The sequence below is a fragment of the Sander lucioperca genome, chromosome 1 (genome assembly GCF_008315115.2).
Source record: "Sander lucioperca isolate FBNREF2018 chromosome 1, SLUC_FBN_1.2, whole genome shotgun sequence".
Lineage (NCBI taxonomy): Eukaryota > Metazoa > Chordata > Actinopteri > Perciformes > Percidae > Sander > Sander lucioperca.
Genome location: NC_050173.1, coordinates 43,715,666 through 43,731,600, shown reverse-complemented (window position 1 = coordinate 43,731,600; position 15,935 = coordinate 43,715,666). Strand labels below are relative to the sequence as shown.

Here is a 15,935-nt window from a genome sequence, read left to right as displayed (position 1 = left end):
GCAGTAACTAAAAAGCTGCTTGAAAAACATAAATGAACCTGAGGCAACAACGTCGCTGACCTCGAGACAGCCGAACGTGACGAGTGGATAATATAAAAGGCTCTCAGAGGACTGAATGTGTCTGTTGTTTCCCCAAAGAAATGTCAAACACTCCCTTTCTTCTTTCAAGTCACAGCAGTAAGCCCGGCTTTGGAGCAACAGTGTAATCCTGGCTACATGTTGTCAAGATGCAAAGCTTTTCTATCCCAGATAATCATCTTCGGGACCACCAGCAGCCGGTCAAATGGTGCTTTATTTTGGCAGTGGCTGGTGCAATAGCCACATGTAGTTCACCAGTCCCACCATTGGTAACCAACGGGTCTCTTTTTTGTTCTAAAAAAAAAAAAAAAACTCTTGTCTGGTGAAATATTGTGGCAGATATGGATTCACCGACCACTATAAAAAGGTGAATAAATATTTCCAACCCTGACAGCTGCATGGTAGTACACTTCAAATAATGTACTTGTGTAAGCATTACTATAAAGTAGTGCTGTCAGTTAAACGCGTTATTAAAGGCGTTAACGCAAACCCATTTTAACGCCGTCAATTTTTTTATCGCGAGATTAACGTTCTTTTTGGCAGAGCAAACTTTGTAGTTTTTTTCACATGCTGTTGCAACAACTAGTAACGTTAGAACAACTACAACACCACACCGGATCTAGCTAGACCGGAAACATAACAGGCACGCCGCACACTTGTTTGGGCTTGTGAGCCGGCCAAAGAGTAGTAGGCTAATGTTACGTTTTGAGTGGATGGTGAGCGCGAGACGCCAAAATGGATGTCAATAAGATTCTGAATGGAAAGTTTGCTTTTAAAAAGTTGCCAAATGGTTCCATTGACAAGACCAAAGTGATCTGTGTGTTTTGCCGTTGTGAACTGAGCTATCATCGCAGCACGTCCAGTCTGAAATACCACTTGATGGCCAAGCACACAGCTGATGCCAATTCTCCGCCCCCAAAGCCAGGCGACAAAAGCACAAAGCAAGCCGATCCACTTTTCCATGTTGATAAGAGCATTAAAATGAGAAAAAATAATGGGACAAAAAGAAATCTAGGGACATTTAGAATAGATAAAAATGTGCGATTAATTGCGAGTTAACTATGACATTAATGCGATTAAATCGCGATTAAATATTTTAATCGTTTGACAGCACTACTATAAAAGACAAAATATGGATAATATGACCACAAATGTTTTGTAACTGCAAATATCAGTGGGTCATTTTTCTATTAAAAATGAACTACTGCGTTGTGAATAAAACACAACCATAATTCATTTGTGAAAACACATTTACAGGTCTCATACAAAATGAAACAAAGGCTTGGATTTGAGTTAGATGTTGCTTGTAATGTGGGAACACTGAGGAAATGAAACCTTTTGTAGTGGCTCTGACTAAAGTGTGGTGCAGACAGCATGACTTTGGCTGTGCTTTTGCCCGTCCCACACACTTTTTTGAGATCTGAGACAAGAATCCTTGAGTCTGCAAAGCATTCACGCTCACAGCCGTTACAACGAGTTGTCTAGTTGGAGAGGTTTCACAGAGCTTCAGGGCCTCGTCAACAGTTTTGCAAACATTTTTCATTACGTGGGACAAAAACAAGATGCACTTGTAGTTGTAGCTCCATGGAGACGAGCCTGAGATGTGAGCAGTATCCAATGAGAGAGCAACAGGAAAACCGGGAAGCAGGGAAGGAGTGAGTCAGTGCACCAGTCTGCAATTGTCTTAAATAGTTGTTCATTTTGTGCACCCCCCTCGACAACATGACAACAGACTGGGACTAGGGATGTCACGATACCAAAAATCTAGTAGTCGTTACCAATACCACCAAAAGTACAAAATACTCAAAGTCGATACCACGGTGTGTATAAAAACAAAAACAAAAAACACCTCAACATTAATTCCTTTAACATTTGAGGGGGCGCTCTGTTTCTGTGCTGGTGGGTGTTCTTCTTCTTCTTCTTAAAGGAACACGGCGACTTATTGGGACTTTAGCTTATTCACTGTAACCCCCAGAGTTAGATAAGTCCATACATACCCTTCTCTATAAGTTCCTTTAAGCAATTAGCGGCAAACTACTTGTAGGTGTATACTGCCTCCGTCAGGTCCGGAACAATTGCATCCCCCGGTACCTACAGTGCTTTAGAAAAACGAGTACCGTCACGTTTTTAGAATTTTGGTACTGACTTGGTACCGAAATACCGGTTCTCGTGACATCCCTAACTGGGACAATGAATCTTTAGTTGTTTGAAATATTAGTTATGAGGCCTAAAAAAAAAAAAGTTTGGTTCCTGTTGGTTGAGGTCATGGGTCGGTAGGGAACACATGGACACACAAACACACACAATTAACTGTTAATAATGTAGGCTAATTAAAAACTGACCGGAGCCCATCACTGGACACACCAGAGGCCCGAGACACAAAGTAAACACGCCTCTGTGACCGGTACCGGGGGGTTAGCGGTTAAAACTGAGCGGAGGATGTGCGGAATGTGTCGGAGCCTGACTGGCCGCTCGGCGTCTTCAGACAAAGCTCAAGCTAACAGGCTAACGGCTTATTAGCTAGCCAAACACCGAGCGGTAACATCTGCGAAGATTGGATCTGTGAGCGCATTGATCTGCTCGGTGTGCGTCTTATAACAAAGAGAGCGAGCAGCCGCCGGACTCTAACCTCTGGTGATCCGTGCAGGACTTCACTGTGAGCCGACTGTTAAGAGACGATGTGACCGGCAGGTAACATTAACGATTATCTGCTATTGTAGCAGAGCTGCAAGTAAACGCTGAACTGAGCTGTGTTTTTTCAGTGTTAAACACAGTGTTCATGCACGACTGATGACTAATTATAGTTCGCCTCAAACTTTTTATTTGTGTATTTATTTAAATTTGTATTATTTCTTCCCCAAGCTCATAAAATAAATTTGGGTCGCACATAAATTGACAGGGTCGGTCGGAAACCGGAACCAAACTATTCTTTTTTTTTTTTTTATTATGCCTAAAACATAATGCTCATTAAGGCTCGGGGAAAACAAGTAGAGGCGCTACATCACACAGCAAAGGCCACATATCTAAATCAGCGAGGTGATTTTTAACTGTCTAGTAACTGAATTAATAAAGAGATCAGACTCAGCACAGTAGGTGGTTGACAGCTCAATCACAATGTCCGTCTGCTTCGCTACTAGCAGTTTATCAGAGCAGCACGTTACAATGTGGGGAATGTTTTTAGGAAAGGTATTGACAAAGCTCAATCCGTTGCTGATGTGTGAGAGAAAAAAAAAAGAAAAGAAAAAAAAAAAAAAAAAAAAAAAAAATCGCACTGCAGGTCAGACACCAGGCTATCAGCAGCTGGACGCGTTTTTACCCTCTAAAGATCAGAGTACTGGGACCAGTGGGCCAGGGACAGGGGCCTTGACTATAAGTGAAGTGTCCTTATTTAGGCCAAGTGCATAAGCAGCACGGCATTGAACATGCAGGGTTTTTCCTGACTCCAAATGGGGCGTGGGCCTTTGCGGGGGTGACTAGGCCCGGCAGGAAGCATGATCGGTTTTGTGTACAGTAAAGGAGTCCGTGTTACCTTATTTGACAGAAATCTATATGCATTTGCCTGTCATTTCTGACAATTTGATGAACAAAAATGCCTATTATGCTTTAGTAAATCAACCCCCAATCAACAAAACTGCTTAAAAAAATAATATTAATAATAAAACACCACCGTTAAAATCACCGGGAGAGTCCGGCACAGCCTGACTGAGTCTGGACAGTAAAACTGAGATAAGCGCTACGATTTAAAGCGTAACTCTCGCCAAAATGCAACCCAAGGTCTTTTTGTGAATGTACCCGAGTCAAACTTTCATTTAAAAGCATATTTAGGACGGAATAGCCACTTTTAAGATTTACCGTATTCTCGCTTTTCGGTCAAATGGCCTTTTGAATAGGAGTGCTAGGGGCACTTTTAAGCTAGCCTCAAAATAGCTATTTTTAAAACACTAAGAAGGCTCGACACAACATGAGACTTTGTTCCAAGTATCACCAGGGGCTCTACACCTTAACGAAAGCATTGACAACATTGTTAAGAAAAATAGCTATTTTGAGGCTAGCATAAAAGTGCCCCTAGCACCCCCATTCAAAAGGCCATTTGACCAAAAAACGAAAATACGGTAAATCTTAAAAGTGGCGATTCCGTCCTAAATATGCTTTTAAACTAAAGTTTGACTGAGGTACATTCACAAAAAGACCATAGGTTGCGTTTTGGCGAGAGTTACGCTTTAAGTTTATGTTCTGCTTTTTCAACTGTTGTTGGGTAAATTGCCATTAAAAACACATTCGGAGAGGATTTTAAGTGTGGGGGGGGGGGCGCAGACATTTCTCTTTGCAGGAAAAACCCTGACATGAGCTGCTTTCTGACCGGAGGGATTTTTGCAGTTCCTACAATCCTTTTTTTCTCGTGTTCCGACTAGACCAATTTGGGGATTATTAAATTCCTCTGGCCACAGTTCCTGTAACTCTTGCAGCTCCTACTTCAGGGCAGGGTCTTTTCTCTTTTCCGCATAGTGGTGGTTAGATGGCTATGATTATAATAACAAAAAGGTCAGTTCCTATGACCACTTGGCCAGTGCGAATGCAAATGGGAAAAACGGTTTTGGGAGAAGAGTAGTTAGTAGAACTGTTTAGAAGTGGACTGTTCCTATAACTACTTTCCTGTAACTACTTGGTTGGAAAGAGGCTATTGACTTCAGGATCACTGTAGTTGAATATCTCGGAGTCAGGACGAGGAGTCGAGCAATTACAGCCCCTGACACAACAAATGAAGATTTTGTTTGTGATAATGACAGCGGTGGCATTAACCAAGACAGTATTACAGCGCTGCCTCCAACTGTGGCTTGCTGGATGCATTTTTACAGCCTCACGAAACACACACACACTTAAATTAACCGTCTGCCACAAGTTAGATTTTTACAGGGTTTTCTCTTTCTGTGACAGTGTCCCGGGGTTCAGTGCTCTTCCCCTCCTGCCACGCTCAAAATAATCTGTAGCCTAGAAAAGCATGATTAGGCAAAAAAAAAAAAAAATTGTCGTGTGGAGAAAAAACAAAGGATTGGCTTGTACCAAATAAAGGGTAATCTAGATATAGTTTCAAAGGCCATAACTTTGTGACTTAATGCTAAATATGATCATGAAATGTCATAGATTAAGCCATTCTACTAGCAGCAAGTTAGAGATAGGCATTTAAGCTATGACTGCATCGTAACAGATACAATGGTAATCCAAAAAAAAAAATTTCAGGAACTTTCAATCGTGTTAATTCACAGTGTAAAAATGAATGCACACCATGTAAAGACTCTTCTCGCTTAAGGCTGTGATTTTATTGTGAAAATTTAAAAATTGTGATAATATTTCCCCCCCTACACACCTCTGGGTAAAGTGACATAGTTTCAATGTTGAAGGCTTAAGTTTTCTAATTACCGACCATGTGTCACTTCAGTGTCTTAACCAGCGTGTCAAAAACTGTCCCTGTCAGAAATGTCTCTTCTGTAATGAACTCAGTGCTGACAGTGTGCAGCGAGTCCACCACCTGCCACTTATCCAGACAATGCCTTGGTGATGCACTGTATTTTAAACCTGTATATTTACCCAGGGAGGTTTTGCCGCCGCTGAGCATGTATTTTCTTTCAACAGCGCCCTGCCTAATATTCTTAGTACAACTAAAACTAAAATAAACTACAACTTGCAACTTAGCAGCTCCGGCTGGTGCGACTGGGGGTTTTGTACTTTGCTTAAAGTCACATGAACCGTAGCCAGTAGAGGGTTATAGTCATCTTTCCTGCCTTGCTTTTCTCAGCCAGAGAAGGAATTCACAATAAAAGTATTATAGTAAAAAGCCTGAATCATTAACGGTTGGCCTTTTAAGCCACAGGCTTCACATGCAGTATTTTACCGTTTTTCAAATTAAGGCCTCATTTCCCTTAAGACCTTTACTTCCTGTTGTAAAGAGGATGCTGCCCTTCACTTCCCTTGCACCATTGATTTTACTGCAGCAAGGAAGGGTCTGATGACAGCCCATGGTAATAATGTGAAATTACAACTATGCAGTAAGAATAGTATAAATGGTATAACGTAAAGTAGGTAGCTACAACTAATGATTATTCTCACTATCAACAAATGTCCTGATTATTTACTTGATTAATCATGTTTTTCTTTAAAATTGCCAGAAAACTGAAAAATGCTGATTATAATTTTCAAAGTGGCTTCTTCAAATGACTTGTTTTGCCAGCTATATGATTACGAAAAGCGGCAAATGTGAATTTCAGTTTCCAGCACAACTGTTTCGATTTATTGACTATCAAAATAATTGACAATTAATTGGCTGTTAATAAACTAACTAACTCACTGACTGATCGTTTCATCTCTAAAGTAAATTGACTGAAAGCAATCCATTCAACTTCTTTTCAAGTCGGACTCAGTGGATCCAAATTACAGCCAATAAACACTAATGGCTGACTAATTACATAGTAGAATGTACAAAATAACTAGAATAACTTGGTGTATTACAACAGGAACTCTTTATATTCTCAGACATGATGGCTTTTACTCAACTCATGCTTGCACACTTCTCCAATGAAACAAACTCACTTCCTGTGCACCAGAGAAAAATATAGCGGGTGTTCAAACAAGTCATTGTAAAAGCTTTCATTAACTGAAAGATGCAATTGGCTAACGTTTATGAACATACAGATCAATACTTGTCCTAATACTGTAACATTGGTGTTTAATTACATACTGACATGTATCATGGAGAGTCTGATCTTTATCAGCCATGTCTAAAAACTGAAAACTGTCACTAACTGTCACCTCTAGCTTACAAGTTAAGTCTGTCCCCTGCAAGACCCTTCAAGTTACGCTACCCTGCTTCAAGTTACACACCTCCCTTGCAGACCAGACAGACCCTTCTCCTAGCTTACACCTGTCACTGATGCAAAACACACACACACGGTTAAGAGAAAAGTCGTCAGGTCAAAGTAGTCCTCTTCTGAAGCTCTTGGCCTACTGACCTCCATGATAATGACACCAGACACCCTGAGGGCCAGGGAGAGTTTGGGGGAGGGGGATGGGGAAGGTGGTCCGGGACACCACCACCCTATACAGTGAGATCAGCTCTGCCCAGGAGGGGCCTTTGGAAGTCACATTACTTTAAATGAGGGAGGGAGAGTAGGGCGTAGGGAAACTCATTTGATTTCACCATTGATTAATCTGCTAATCGTATTTTTGGTGAACCAATAAAATAGCTTCTTTTGTCCCAACTAAAACACATATAAAAAGGGATACTTTGCCGATTTCAATCCAGGTCTGTGTCATCTTTGTGTGGGCAGTGTGTTTAGATGAACGATGTGTGGTGACAGCGCACGGAGATTGGAGCAACGCGGCTCAGCGGACCTCCGTGACACGGTTCGCATCCTCCGATGGATCTCGGCAGAACAGAGAGAAGCCGCACACTGTTCATCTAAACACACACTGCCCACCAGTGTTGCCAACTCTTTTCCAATGAAAGTAGCTGGCACTAGCTCCAAAAAGTCGCTAAAAGTAGCTAGATGACGCCATGCGCTCATTTGCATATTTGTGACGTCACTACGCAATCACTTGCATAAAGCTTAGTGGTTGTGTCAGCAAGGTAGATAGAAAGAAATAGAAATCTGTAGCAAAATAATCACAAACTCACTACAGGAGTTTACAGTATATTGAATAGTAGCCCATATTTGAAGTAAAAAAAAAATAATTTAGAAAAGGAAGGGAGAAAGATCAAAAAACAATTCTCAAAGAAGGCGGAGAAAAGGAGCAAATGTTTGTTATTCTTTCCTTGATAAATGACTTGAATGATGATTTAATTGTCAGCTCTTTCTCTGATTGATCAAGTAATCTATTAGTCAACTTTCAACACCCACCCCTTCCTCTGAATAACTGCTTTAAGATCATAAATCCTTATCTGTTAGAGGATGTACATTGTGTATAAACGTTAACAGATAAAGCCTTTTCAACAGCTAGCTGTCAACCAATCTGTTATATTTTTTTTTAGACTGAACAAATGCCATTTCCATTTCTCAGAGTAAACATATTCAAATGCACCATTCAATCTGCGGCGGAGAAGAGGCTTGCTGCAACACGGAGGATGCAATGAGCCATTACGTGGGTTTGTTGGTTAACAGGCTCACAGCCGTGTAGTGCCGTCTTGCTTTTCCAGTTTTGACCACAAACAGGGGGCTCCAGGCCGCAGGCAAAGACAGGGTGAGTCGCTCACGGACCCAGAGATGACAGTTTTTATCCATTTACTGTACAAGCTGGTCTGAAGTACAAGGCAAGCAAGTAATTAATTCCTCATTTGGCCCACCGGCGTTCATTTACAAAGGCTTTCTGGGCTCGTTAAACCGTCAGAGATGCTAAATAGTGCTGTCACTTGTGTGTCGCTCTGTAACAGACTTTCCAGGGAAGTAAGTGCAAACACAGACCTTCGCTGACCCTTGACCAGGGTTTTTCAAACAGCTGACAGACCACTAAATGAAAGCTAACCTGTTTTATTGTCCGTTTGGTCCTTTTCAAGAGGGCCTCAGTCCAGAATACTGCCAGGTGAAATTGTGTGATTGTTGCCATGCACAATGGTGTTAGTGTGCTGATGAACTAACAACCTCCTAACAAATCTTCAATCTTAAATTCACTTTAATAAATCATATACCTCTTACTCAAGTCTTATTTCATGCCAGTAAGAAGAAGCCAAGCACTCTCTTGTCCACAACACCAATCATTTGTTGAGTTTCCTGTGAATTATTCAACTGAAAACTGAGTGGGCAGCGGGACTCTAGTAATTACTGTTAACAAAAAAAAAAAAAGCAATCAGATTCAAGTTTTGTTTTTTTATTTGTTAAACTTGTGTAATATTAAGTAATTGTTTTTATTCCTGCAGGCATAAAGAGAAGTTGAAGCATTCATGAACAGTGGCCACAATATTATCTACAGCAAAGGAAGTGATACAATTTAAGCTCTGGTGATTTCATGCTTTACAAACCTAATGTTGTAAAGGTGATTAATGCATTCAGCAATGTCCTACTTCATTTTGGCTTTGGCTCTACCAACTCAGGGATTCCCCCAAAAAAGTTGATTAGCCCGGTGGCAACTGTCTTTTTTTCCACAAAGTCATAGACTGATGGCAGCATTAATGTAGCGCCCAATAGTTTCTTTAATAACAGAATCAAGGACAGAGTTGCGAAATTGAGAAATTCTGAAAAGCTATAAGACATATTCCATACATTAAGAGATTAAGGAGATTTTCAAATTCTGACTTTCTAAATTTTCAACCGAGCTGTCTTACTGTACCTGTAGTTTAAAACAATTCTTAAAAATACATTAAAAAAAATAATAGGCCTGGTGGGGTGCAACTTAGGCCTGGTGGACCACCAGGCTTGCAAAACACTGGGGGAAACACTGCAACTCCACAACGTGTGAGGGCTATCCTAAACAAACAGCTGGGTGTTTGGTGCAGTCAAATTCAATCATGATCAGGAACCAGTCAAGACTAGGGCTGCACGATATGCATCTAATTGCGATTATTTTGACTGATACTGCGATTGCGATATGATTCACGATATTGGAGGGAATGATCGATCATTATTCTCATTTTCATTGAACATTTTTAACATTGAAAGAAATTAAAATGATCCTAGTGTGATTTCAGCGAAAAGATCTGTACCAAATAAAGATTTTTCTTTAGTCTTTAGGATACGATGTGTAGGCCGGGACATCTCTGCAGCACCGCAGTACTTCACTCAGAATGGTTTGACACATATTTTGCCATTAACAAATATTGCGCCCCCCTGCGATTTCGATATTGCACTAGTCCATATGCGATTTCGATACAATTGCGATTAATTGTGCAGCCCTAGTCAAGACCAGTACAGAAAACTCAACATGTGTAACGAGTCACAATTTTGAATATCACATATACAATATAGCAGCCAGGGGGAAGGTTACATCACCTAAAAAGCCCAAAGAGAAAACCTTCCATATGCTCAATGCTGTGTTCATTAAACTGCCTGAGTTTACAAGTGAGTCTGAAAGCCGCCCAGCTCCTGTTTTTTTATCACATTACCGCTGCACTACATAACAAACAAGTTTAGAAATGTACCACAGAGCACTGAGAGTGACATTTAAGAACAACCTGGTTCTCCCTCGGATAAGTCTCAGGAGTAAAACAGACAGAACAAACTTTAAAACCTAAAAAAAAAAAAAAGTAGCCTTCTGTTTTCTCCACCTTAATCTGTCTAAAGCGTCTGTCAGCTGGTGTTTTAATGTCAGCATAAAAGCAAGTCAAACCATTTAAATTCACACAACTTGTTGACGACCGGCTACTCAAGATGTTGACATAAAACAGATACGATCGGTGAAAGCACAAGCAAGGCTGTGAATCTTATCTGGAGAGTCTAAACAGCCAGCGTGGCTCCGTCTCACCCAAGGATATTAATCTGCACGGATTTAATGTGTATTATTCTGTCCTCTTGTGTGTCTTAATGCGCCTTCTTAAAATTATATTTGCTCTGGCTACACAGGACAATTTTTCATCACACAAAGTCTAATTTGAACATTTTTACTACCATTTTCGTCACTGTGGGATTTCTATGTCCTCTAGTCTGAACAGTAACTCAGGAAAATGCATCATCACTATTGGATTCAGAGGGTTTTCTTAACCTATGGTCTTAATACTGCTACATATAGTATCCCTTGGCTGGTAAAGTCTTCTCTTGTTACTGCTTGCTCCAGTCAAGAGGGACATCTAAATACAGGAAACAAGAGAAGAGAATGAAAAGCTGTCCCATTCTCTAAATTCTGCTTCTTGGCCTGGTAATAACACGTTGATACGATCACCACTGAACAGCTCTAAGTATAGCTGTGAGTACACCCAAGACGCAGTGAGGACGCAATGAGATCCGATTGCTCAGACCACATCCGAAAGGTGGTTTGGGTCGCATACGGCCACGATTTTTTTTTTTTAAGCAATGTATGCCCAAATGTGTCCTGGGCCACATTAAGAACTGCCTACTTAACTGACGTCAAGCTACAGGTAGCTCTGCCTATTCAGGCCGTTTTTGTATTTTTAAACATTAGTATTTTTAAAAGAATTTCTCGTGTCACAGAAACCACTCAGAGCGAATCTTGTGTTTTTGGTTATCATCGCACTGTCGGCGATGAGATTGGTGTTTTTGTTACGGTGCTCTGCACAGCTTAGAAACTTGCCGATGTTGTGGCTTCTTGCATGGCTGGTTAGAAAACTACTGTATCTTGCGAGCCAACCGCTAACACACTAGCTAGTCAGTCACAACAGCACTCCAAGCCGATTTTTTTCCCTTCCGTTTACTATGCCCTTTATTCCCACTGGCATTTTGTCCTCGGGATTGTACATCCTTTCAATAAAGGGTTATTAAAAAAGTGGAGGAAAGCGCTCTGAACTAGCATGCTCGCCAACTGGCAGCTGGTTAGTCATTTTGGGCGCTCCGGGTATCCATTCCCTCAAAATGCAAAGGTCAGCACTATGAACTAGATGCTTGCTACTTGTCAAATGCTCAAATTTGCATGTCAAAGTCTAACTTGATGTAAAAGATGCATATCAATTTGAGAAGTCAATTTCAATCTCTCAATTCTAAATGAGTTGATTTTGCTGATTTAAGTGGTGGTGTGACCGGGCCTTTAGGCCATCTTCAGACCGACAACAGGCTGCATGACTAAAAGCCAGCACCCTCATTCATTTCAATAAGACCTCTGTGTTGACACAGCATCAGTCACTAAGCAGAGGGCTTCGGTTATAAAAAAAAAAAAAAAAGACAAAAGGAGGGTTGTCTGGTAAAGAAGTTAAACTTGGCTCAACTTTTGCTGTAATGCAGTGACATCTACTAACACACCACACAACAACGCAATTCTACTGTCAATACAATTGTCAAGACAAGGGATCAAATGATTGTTGCTGAGATAACTTTAACTTTACAGAGTTGTAAAGTAGTATCATAAACCACTGTGCAGTTTTTCAATATGTGATAAGCCTTTTAAACCCTTAGAGGTTTCATTGAAACTGGACTTTTCCAGCATGTTTCATCGCCTCGTGGGTACCTGAAGTAACTGATTTCCGGTTACATGATTGGCCACCGCAGCGTGACGTCGGGTTGCGTTTCTCCAAAAGGTCTAAATTTTTCCAACAGAATATAAATGACATTGGACTGTCTGGTCCAAATGCCACTTTGGCTTCACAATGTTGCTGAATACTGTAATCTAATTGACTTCTTCCACAGAATTCATTTCTCAGTTCTTCTCAAATGTTTTAAGAAACTGTGTTGAGGAGAAAGTGAGACTGAGGATTTAAAACAGCTTCTCGTTTAGGAAGCTACCTGAGATCATTTCCTGTCACAAGAAAAAGACAAATGCACCTTATGGAGTTTAGGCTAAACTCACTCCTTTTTCATTATCAAGCAGTCCTCGTCCTAAAGAGGCCATATCCTGCTCGCCTGTCCTGTAGCGCCGAGTCTCTGACTATCTGACTGCGCAGTGGGACCTTAACATTGTTTAAACAGAGCGTGGATGCATTTGTTGGGGTAATGGGTCAAAATAAATGTCCTTTTGCTTGATTCGTAGTCATTATGCATTAGAAATCCTGCCATAGCATTTTAAAAAAAACTCATTAGATACTATTCAATTTCAGGTCAGAGGTCAGCTGTCCAGAGAAGCTGCAGGTCATTTGGTGTTTCCCTGCAAAGTAAGCAGAAACCTGACATGCTTGGCCGGCATGCGCTGTCTTATGTAACAGCCATATCATATGGTATCTCTTGAGCACGAGCCAAGTAACATTCAGCTGGCCAGAATCTATCATTCAGGTCAGTGAGGTCTTTCAGTGGGCTTTGAAAGGAGCCCAGCAAGATGAGGTTTACAAAAGGTGACGTGGTGTGGTGTTGTGTAAAAATGCAACTGTTTAACCTCACCGGCTTACATTAGAAAGGGTGGCTGTGGCAGAGAAAAGCATCCTTTCACTTCTGATTGATGCTATACATAGATTAAGATTCTGGAATCAAGCTGGTATACTTTTCCAAAAGGAAGGAAATCAAATCAAAAGGAGAGGAGAGGAGAGGCTGGACTTACTGTAGCTCTCTTTCCTCTCTAACGGTATAAAGCATCAGAGAGCGGCTCGGCTGTTAAAAACACGAGGACGCCGGGTGCAGTTTAGATGCAGCATGTTACAGAATTTCGAGGCTACCGAAGCCAGCAAATGCAGAGAAAACACTTCACAAATGTAATAATTACCCGGTAAAAATGTGAGTCAAGCACTTTAAACAACCACCCTGTTAGTCAGGTTCTGGAGGTTCGTATTTTTACCGTATACCTTCCACTCCCATTTGAAGCTGCCAACATGCACAATGAAGCCTGGGGCAACTTTAATGTCAATATACAGACACTGCCCTAGCTTGAAGTCAACACTGAGATATTTAATACTTAGGTTTCCCTGCACCAAAGCTCTGCTCAGCATGAAAGTCTGTGGTTTACGGTGCACGCAAGCATCAATTTGATGATCTGCAGATCAGAAGGTATCTAGGCGTCTATGCTAAGATTTTAGACATCAGGGTTACATGTCAGAGTTGGTTCAACAGCATTTCAGTGACTATATTTAAACGTGAAGAAAGTCTTAACTGCACACCGAAATGAACACTGCAAATGTCTTATCAAGTCATTTCTGTCCTACAAACCTTGCTTTCTTTAACTACGTGAAAAAAAGGTGCTGAAAGGCTATTTCAACTTGGATTTTCAAGAAATGAGTTCCTGTATTTTATAAAGAAAGAAAAATGTGTCATGTTTAAAGAAAATGAAGATCCCCAACATCCCTATCAAGAGGTCCAAGAGTGTTATTAAAAAGAAAAATATTCTGCTTTGAAAATTAATTTGTGTCTTGACATGGTTTTCCCACAAGACAGCTGAATTAACTCGTTAAAAATTCATAAAATTACACTTAATCCTTTCTCCTCATTGAAAAATCCAGAATCTATGAATATGCAAATCCATTTCAATTCAAAAGTTGAACTACTGGACGCAAGATGTCTCCTACCTAATTAAAAAGCCCATTTTCGTGTGTGTGTGTGTGTGTGTGTGTGTGTGTGTGCGCGCGCACTGGAGGCCATACATCACACTGCAATGTTTGGTCACGAAATCCTGCTCCTACGTTCAAAGTCAATCTAATGTGAGCAGAGATAAAGTTTCCTTCTCCAGCAGATTAATGTGAAAACAGCCATCTGGTGTCAAAGTGAAGGGGGACATTAATGCCTCAATTACAGACATAGATGACTTGATAAGTCACGGATGTTTACAGTGGCTGAGACGGCGCTTATATACAGACAACCACATTTAGCACAGTTTAAACCTAGACACCTACATCGTTTGACCTGCTAATCACCCCCAACCATGCTTCCTGTGTTGCAGAGAGAAAAAAAAAAGTTGAGGAAACCCCTGAATCTAAAGCCTGCTCCTGTCCTGTGTCACTCTCTGAGTGAAGGTAAGATATTTTAGCTGCATCTCGCCCCCAAAAAACTGCACAGACTTGTTGGCTGCTCTCTTGCATGCCTTTCCCCCCCACAATGTCACACAGGGCTCCTCGCTGCAGCAGCAGTCTGGCGAGGGGCGACATCCACCCTGAAGAAGAAAAAATGCACCAACTTTCTGTCTTGATTTAATCTAAACCTCATGTAGATCCTCCACACACACACAAACACGCACATACTGAACTTTGGACGGCAGGAGGAAGAGGTTAGCCTAATGGTGGACCATGATATTTTTTTTCAAGAACATTCCGGCTGAATGGGAAAGAAGAATTGGTGTTTGGCTGAGAGGAACAACAGCATTTAAACATGACGAGACAGGCAGTGAGGCGGCTGCCAGAGCTTCTTCTCCGGGCCGGCTAACAGTGTGCATCCAGGCTAGCGTTAAAGCCGCCTTTACAATGCACGTTTCCCCTTAAAAACCCCATCCCCGGTGTGCAACTGCAGGGCCCGGCGCCGCCATACACCACCACATAGACACATACAACAACACGTATAGCATGCCCCGTAGCACCAAGCGGAAAGAGACATGCGAAAAATGAGGAGGAGGGGGCACAAACCGGGACCGTAATCCGGCGATAGACCCACGGGGGACGGAACATGAAGAGAACAAGTCTAGTTAGACGAACTAACCTGTTTGGGAGCAGCACGGTCCGCTGGATATTGGGTTGAATCCGAGTTAAATCCACTATCAGTACAACAAAGAGGCGAAAATGACCGAGCGGCCGCGGAACAGGCCGAAACAGCACTCCTGGAGCAGTGAGGCGCATGCGCAGAGCACAGCCGGAGGTGGAGGGGGAAGAGGGGGGTGCATGAGTGCAACTAATTCTTAAAATTGATCCGCTGAGTGTGTCATTCATTATTAATTTTAAGGAAATAGCCTGACTCGATAGTTGTTTTCATTGTGTGTGGGACATAAAGTCAACACAAATAAAATATAGGCTGCAATAAACCTGTTAGTCACTCTGTCTACACAAATAGGCCTACAACAGTAATAAAAACAGTATAAGGAAAGTACAGATTTTTATTGGAATTCCACAGAAAAAAAAAATATATATATATATATATATATATATATATATATATATATTAAGAGATAATATTGTGACTTTATTATAATACAACACAGATGAGATTCTGCAGTGAACAATCCAAAAAAAAAGTTATTAAAACATGATAAGAGAATGAGATCTTTTTGTTTAAAATCCATTTCCACAGTCAAGAATTAACCTTTATTCTCAATTTTTAAAGCCAACGCAGAGTATTTAAAGTGCTCAGAAAAATGGAAATATGAAC

General features: G+C 41.1%; 1 protein-coding gene across 2 annotated transcripts in view; it reads right to left on the bottom strand.

The window, feature by feature from the left end:
• Nucleotides 1–15,411, bottom strand: part of LOC116062520 (polycomb group RING finger protein 3) — a 67,220-nt gene extending 51,809 nt beyond the window's left edge. Inside the window, exon 1 of one of the 2 annotated variants that reach the window (XM_031317220.2) lies at nt 15,273–15,411. The gene's annotated coding sequence lies outside the window, so the exon portion shown is untranslated. The remainder of the gene's footprint in view (nt 1–15,272) is intronic. The other variant, XM_031317219.2, reaches the window with a different exon arrangement.
• Between the last annotated feature and the right edge of the window lie 524 nt (nt 15,412–15,935).